Below are 7547 nucleotides of genomic sequence, written 5' to 3'. Positions count from 1 at the left end.
TCGATGTTAAATAAAGATGATTGCTTGAATAGTTGTCTAAGTCTCTCTCAGTACTAAAAATTCCACAAACCAATGCTGGCATTAAGATTGCTCTGAATGAGTTGTACAAGGCCATTAATCAACAGGAAAACGCTCATCCAGATGCAGCGCTCCTAGTGGCCGGGGACTTTAATGCAGGGAAACTTAAATCCGTTCTACCTAATTTCTACCAGCATGTTAAATGTGCAACCAGAGGGAAAAAAACTCTAGACCACCTTTACTCCACACACAGAGACGCATACAAAGCTCTCCCTCGCCCTCCATTTGGCAAATCTGACCATAACTCTATCCTCCTGATTCCTGCTTATAAGCAAAAACTGAAGCAGGAAGCACCAGTGATTCGGTTAATAAAAAAGTGGTCAGATGACGCAGATGCTAAGCTACAGGACTGTTTTGCTAGCACAGACTGGAACATGTTCCGGGATTCTTCAGACAGCATTGAGGAGTACACCACATCAGTCACTGGCTTCATCAATAAGTGCATCGATGATGTCGTCCCCACAGTGACCGTACGTACATACCCCAACCAGAAGCCATGGATTACAGGAAACATCCGCACTGAGCTAAATGGTAGAGCTGCCGCTTTCAAGGAACGGGACTCTAACCCGGACGCTTATAAGAAATCCCGCTATGACCTCCGACGAACCATCAAACAGGCAAAGAGTCAATACAGGTCTCAGATTGAATCATACTACACTGGCTCTGACGCTCGTCGGATGTGGCAGGGCTTGAAAACTATTACAGACTACAAAGGGAAGCACAGCCGCGAGCTGCCCAGTGACACAAGCCTACCAGACGAGCTAAACCACTTCTATGCTCGCTTCGAGGCAAGCAACACTGAAGCATGCATGAGAGCACCAGCTGTTCCGGATGACTATGTGATCACGCTCTCCGTAGCCGATGTGAGTAAGACTTTTAAGCAGTTCAACATTCACAAGGCCGCAGGGCCAGACGGATTACCAGGACGTGTACTCCGAGCATGTGCTGACCAACTGGCAAGTGTCTTCACTGACATTTTCAACATGTCCCTGACTGAGTCTGTAATACCAACATGTTTCAAGCAGACCACCATAGTCCCCGTGCCCAAGAACTCTAAGATAACCTGCCTAAATGACTACCGACCCGTAGCACTGACGTCTGTAGCCATGAAGTGCTTTGAAAGACTGGTCATGGCTCACATCAACAGCATAATCCCAGAAACCCTAGACCCACTCCAATTTGCATACCGCCCCAACAGATCCACAGATGATGCAATCTCTATTTCACTCCACACTGCCCTTTCCCACCTGGACAAGAGGAACACCTACGTGAGAATGCTATTCATTGACTACAGCTCAGCATTCAACACCATAGTGCCCTCTAAGCTCATCACTAAGCTAAGGATCCTGGGACTAAACACCTCCCTCTGCAACTGGATCCTGGACTTCCTGACGGGCCGCCCCCAGGTGGTAAGGGTAGGTAACAACACATCTGCCACACTGATCCTCAACACGGGGGTCCCTCAGGGGTGCGTGCTCAGTCCCCTCCTGTACTCTCTGTTCACCCATGACTGCATGGCCAGGCACGACTCCAACACCATCATTAAGTTTGCCGACGACACAACAGTGGTAGGCCTGATCACCGACAATGATGAGACAGCCTATAGGGAGGAGGTCAGAGATCTGGCCGTGTGGTGCCAGGACAACAACCTCTCCCTCAACGTGACCAAGACAAAGGAGATGATTGTGGACTACAGGAAAAAAAAGAGGACTGAGCACGCCCCCATTCTCATCGACGGGGCTGTAATGGAACAGGTTGAGAGCTTCAAGTTCCTTGGTGTCCACATCACCAACGAACTATCATGGTCCAAACACACCAAGACAGTCGTGAAGAGGGCACGACAAAGCCTATTCCCCCTCAGGAGACTAAAAAGATTTGGCATGGGTCCTCAGATCCTCAAAAAATTCTACAGCTGCACCATCGAGAGCATCCTGACTGGTTGCATCACCGCCTGGTATGGCAACTGCTTGGCCTCTGACCGCAAGGCACTACAGAGGGTAGTGCGTACGGCCCAGTACATCACTGGGGCAAAGCTCCCTGCCATCCAGGACCTCTATACCAGGCGGTGTCAGAGGAAGGCCCTCAAAATTGTCAAAGACTCCAGCCACCCTAGTCATAGACTGTTCTCTCTGCTACCGCACGGCAAGCGGTACCGGAGTGCCAAGTCTAGGTCCAAAAGACTTCTCAACAGCTTCTACCCCCAAGCCATAAGACTCCTGAACAGCTAATCATGGCTACCCGGACTATTTGCACTGCCCCCCCACCCCATCCTTTTTACGCTGCTGCTACTCTGTTAAGTATTTATGCATAGTCACTTTATCTCTACCCACATGTACATATTACCTCAACTACCTCAACTAGCCGGTGCCCCCGCACATTGACTCTGCAACGGTACCCCCCTGTATATATAGCCTCCCTACTGTCACTTTATTTTACTGTATATATAGCCTCCCTACTGTCACTTTATTTTACTTCTGCTCTTTTTTTCTCAACACTTTTTTTGTTGTTGTTTTATTCTGACTTTTTTTTGTTTAAAATAAATGCACTGTTGGTTAAGGGCTGTAAGTAAGCATTTCACTGTAATGTCTGCACCTGTTGTATTCGGCGCATGTGACCAATAAAATTTGATTTGATTTGATTTGATAATCGAGAGATCACCCGCCTAGCAACATCGCCCGGCAACCGGACAGGGTGCGTTCAGGCACCTTCGGGAAACAGGAGATTCAGAGCAGAAAAACGGCAACAAAGGCAGGAACAGACTCAGGACGCAGGGTTCATGACAAATAATTGAGAAAGTATGTGTTTTTTGGGGGATGCTCAACATTGCCATCATAAATGTGTACATTGTGTGGGGGACCCTGCAAAAGGCCCCTTCCCAGAAACCGCAGGCGCTGGTCCCTGAAGGCATTCAAAATGCAGCTTTTGCATTCACTTTGTAATAGGGCTACAGTGGAAGGAAGAGGGGAGCCAAGAGTGTGGCACCAGGGCCTGTGGACCAAGTTGTAACTTATTTGAAAGCAGGTGAAGTTTGAAGGGCACAAGAGAGGGTGTGTGGTGTGCATCCGGAGTGGACGCAGGGCAAAGAGTGGGAGATGTGTAGAAACCTCCTTTGGGTGCTCTACGTGTTCTGTGCCACTTTGAAGGATGGGGCCGTGCTTCCAGAAGTTCCATGACATGTTGTAGGCTGAATGCAAACACTAAAGTGACAGTGTGAAATATGTCCTAGACATCTTTGATTGTCTCTGAACAGCGTTGTGTTTTGTCTCTTCTCTCTTTATCTGTCTCTAATACTTGTTGCATTCACTGAATTGTTGTCAAAGTAAGCTACTATTTCTACATTTTTTTGCCCTGGTCTGTACTAAATCTTATTGAGAGAGGTTACCTAGATTTTGAATAGTTGTTAGCCTTTTTACATTGTTACTGAAGTATGAATCGTTGTCAATCAAATAGCCTACTTTCTGTGGGTTTTTACATACTTTCTGAATATTGTCCTCTGGTCACATTTTGGATCATTGTTTTATTTATATGTAAATAATATTTATGAGTATAATATATTATACTTGGTACATTTTGAGTAATTTATTCAAATTCACTTCAATTTAAATAGCTAAGGTTTTTGTTGTTGTGTTGAGTGTTAATCGTTTTTTGATAAGGGGTGTCATTACACAATGAAAGACAAAATGAGTGTTGTTCCTATTGACATGAATGTGGTGTCATATTAAAGAAGAGGTTGTGCTCTTTAAAACGAAGTTAACTTGTAATTGTCAGTTGTTCTTAGTTTTTGACCTATGATTGTTTGTTTGAAATGTGTGAGAAAACTTGCTTTATCTTGAAAATCCTCAGTATTCTACAGCAGCATTCTAGAATTCTATTGGGGTCTACAGGGTTAACTTATTTCAAGTATGAATAGGGCCCCATGAGCAAAGCATGGAGCCAAGGCTAGTCCTTCCAGAATCAATGTCCAAGTTGAAGAGGTGAGGATAAAAAAGTAAAGACTTAGTGTAAGTTCTCACAAACTAACATACAGTGCTTTTTAAAAAGTATTCACACCCTTTGACTTTTTCCACATTTTGTTGTGTTACAGCCTGAATTGAAATTGGATTAAATGGAGATGTTGTGTCACTTGTGTACACACAATACCCCATAATGTCAAAGTGGCATTAGATTTTTAGATTTTTTTCAAACAAATTAATTAAAAATGGAAAGCTGAAATGCCTTGAGTCAGTAAGTATTCAACCCCTTTGTTATGGAAAGCCTAAATAAGTTCAGGAGTCACATAATACGTTGCATGGACTCACTCTGTGTGCAATAATAGTGTTTAACATGAATTTTATGACTACCTCATCTCTGTACCCCACACTTACAATTATCTGTAAGGTCCCTCAGTCGAGCAGTGAATTTCAAACCACAAAGACCAGGGAGATTTTCCAATGCCTCACAAAGAAGGGCACCTATTGGAAGATGGGGGAAAAAAGCAGACATTGAATATCCCTTTGAGCATGGTGAAGTTATTAATTACACTTTGGATGGTGTATCAATAAACCCAGTCACTGCATAGATAAAGGTTTCCTTCCTAACTCAGTTGCTGGAGAGGAAGGAAATCGCTCAGGGATTGTAAGGTGCCTTGTAAAGATCCGACGGCGAGCGAGTAAACTGCCTCTTCCATCAATCCTATTAGCCAATGTTAAATCATTTGAAAATAAATTAGATGACCTACGATTACGGTTATCCTACCAACGGGACATAAAAAACTGTAATATCTTATGTTTCACAGAGTCGTGGCTGAACAACGACATGGACAACATACAGCTGATGGGATATACGCTACATCGGCAGGATAGAACGGCTGACTCCGGTAAGACAAGGGGTGGCGGTCTGTGTATATTTGTAAACAACAGCTGGTGCACAAAATCATATACTAAGGAAGTCTCGAGGTTTTGCTCGCCTGAGGTAGAGTATCTTATGATAAGCTGTAGACCACACTATTTACCAAGAGAGTTTTCATCTATATTTTTCATAGCTGTCTATTTACCACCACAAACCAATGCTGGCATTAAGATTGCACTCAACGAGCTGTATAAGGCCATAAGTAAACAGGAAAACGCTCATCCAGAGGCAGGGCTCCTGGTGGCCGGGGACTTTAATGCAGGGAAACTTAAATCCGTTCTACCTCATTTCTACCAGCATGTTAAATGTGCAACCAGAGGAAAAAAAACTCTAGGTCACCTTTAATCCACACACAGAGACGCATACAAAGCTCTCCCTCGCCCTCCATTTGGCAAATCTGACCATAACTCTATCCTCCTGATTCCTGCTTATAAGCAAAAACTAAAGCAGGAAGCACCAGTGACTCGATTAATAAAAAAGTGGTCAGATGACGCAGATGCTAAGCTAACGGACTGTTTTGCTAGCACAGACTGGAACATGTTCCGGGATTCTTCAGATAGCATTGAGGAGTACACCACATCAGTCACTGGCTTCATCAATAAGTGCATCGATGACGTCGTCCCCACAGTGACCGTACGTACATACCCCAACCAGAAGCCATGGATTACAGGCAACATCCGCACTGAGCTAAAGGGTAGAGCTGCTGCTTTCAAGGAGCGGGACTCAAACCCGGACGCTTATAAGAAATCCAGCTATGGCCTCCGACGAACCATCAAACAGGCAAAGAGTCAATACAGGACTAAGATTGAATCGTACTACACCGGCTCTGACGCACGTCGGATGTGGCAGGGCTTGAAAACTATTAAAGACTACAAAGGGAAGCACAGCCGCGAGCTGCCCAGTGACACAAGCCTACCAGATGAGCTAAACCACTTCTATGCTCGCTTCGAGGCAAGCAACACTGAAGCATGCATGAGAGCACCAGCTGTTCTGGATGACTATGTGATCATGCTCTCAGTAGCCGATGTGAGTAAGACTTTTAAGCAGGTCAACATTCACAAGGCCGCAGGGCCAGACGGATTACCAGGAAGTGTACTCTGAGCATGTGCTGACCAACTGGCAAGTGTCTTCACTGACATTTTCAACATGTCCCTGACTGAGTCTGTAATACCAACATGTTTCAAGCAGACCACCATAGTCCCCGTGCCCAAGGACACTAAGATAACATGCCTAAATGACTACCGACCCGTAGCAGTGACGTCTGTAGCCATGAAGTGCTTTGAAAGGCTGGTCATGGCTCACATCAACACCATTAACCCAGAAACCCTAGACCCACTCCAATTTACATACCGTCCCAACAGATCCACAGATGATGCAATCTCTATTGCACTCCACACTGCCCTTTCCCACCTGGACAAGAGGAACACCTACGTGAGAATGCTATTCATTGACAACAGCTCAGCGTTCAACACCATAGTGCCCTCAAAGCTCATCACTAAGCTAAGGATCCTGGGACTTCCTGACTCTGCAACTGGATCCTGGACTTCCTGACGGGCCGCCCCCCGGGTGGTAAGGGTAGGTAACAACACATCTGCCACGCTGATCCTCAACACGGGGCCCCCTCAGGGGTGCGTGCTCAGTCCCCTCCTGTACTCCCTGTTCACGCATGGCCAGGCATGACTCCAACACCATCATTAAGTTTGTAGACGACACAACAGTGGTAGGCCTGATCACCGACAACGATGAGACAACCTTTAGGGAGGAGGTCAAAGACCTGGCCGTGTGGTGCCAGGAGAACAACCTCTCCCTCAACGTGACCAAGACAAAGGAGATGATTGTGGACTACAAGAAAAAAAAGAGTACTGAGCACGCCCCCATTCTCATCGACGGGGCTGTAGTGGAACAGGTTGAGAGCTTCAAGTTCCTTGGTGTCCACATCACCAACAAACTATCATGGTCCAAACACACCAAGACAGTCGTGAGGAGGGCATGACAAAGCCTATTCCCCCTCAGGAGACTGAAAATATTTGGCATGGGTCCTCAGATCCTCAAAAAGTTATACAGCTGCACCATCGAGAGCATCCTGACTGGTTGCATCACCGCCTGGTATGGCAACTGCTCGGCCTCCGATCGCAAGGCACTACATAGGGTAGTGCGTACCGCCCAGTACATCACTGGGGCCAAACTTCCTGCCATCCAGGACCTCTATACCAGGCGGTGTCAGAGGAAGGCCCTAAAAATGTTCAAAGACTCCAGCCACCCTAGTCATAGACTGTTCTCTCTGCTACCGCACGGCAAGTGGTACCGGAGCTCCAAGTCTAGGTCCAAAAGGCTTCTCAACAGCTTCTACCCCCAAGCCATAAGACTCCTGAACAGCTAATCATGGCTACCCAGACTATTTGCACTGCCCGCCCACCCCCACCCCATCTTTTTACGCTGCTGCTACTCTGTTAATTATTTATGCATAGTCACTTTAACTCTACCCACATGTACATATTACCTCAACTACCTCAACTACCTCAACTAGCCGGTGCCCCCGCACATTGACTCTGCACCGGTACCCCCCTGTATATAGCCTCCCT

This window comes from Coregonus lavaretus (assembly GCF_964263955.1).
Source record: "Coregonus lavaretus genome assembly, chromosome: 17".
Lineage (NCBI taxonomy): Eukaryota > Metazoa > Chordata > Actinopteri > Salmoniformes > Salmonidae > Coregonus > Coregonus lavaretus.
Note: the sequence above shows the minus strand (reverse complement) of the source record.